General features: G+C 39.9%; 1 protein-coding gene across 1 annotated transcript in view; it reads right to left on the bottom strand.

Moving 5' to 3' along the window:
• The window catches only part of LOC119585622 (39S ribosomal protein L10, mitochondrial-like), a 6,406-nt gene extending 6,143 nt beyond the window's left edge, over nt 1-263 (bottom strand). The window contains exon 1 of the mRNA XM_037934291.1: nt 113-263. The gene's annotated coding sequence lies outside the window, so the exon portion shown is untranslated. The remainder of the gene's footprint in view (nt 1-112) is intronic.

Raw genomic sequence — 263 nt, 5'->3', positions numbered from 1 at the left:
CGATTCCATTTACTGCCTATCATGCATTACATGGATGTCTTGTCCCGGTTAGAAAGCTATTGTGGGTGTCTCATAAACATTCCCCTTTATCTTAAAAAATACTCAACCTTACCTTTAGCACTGCAACAAGAACATAAATTCTTCTCCGATTTATTGTTGCATCCGACTCCGTCTCTAATCCTCGGCAATTGCTGCTCCAAATGTAAACACGGCCACGTTAAGTAAGAGTTGTGTAATGGTGTATAAAAATGTTCCAGTCTGTC

This window comes from Penaeus monodon, chromosome 20, assembly GCF_015228065.2.
Source record: "Penaeus monodon isolate SGIC_2016 chromosome 20, NSTDA_Pmon_1, whole genome shotgun sequence".
Lineage (NCBI taxonomy): Eukaryota > Metazoa > Arthropoda > Malacostraca > Decapoda > Penaeidae > Penaeus > Penaeus monodon.
This window is presented reverse-complemented; position numbering and strand designations above follow the sequence as displayed.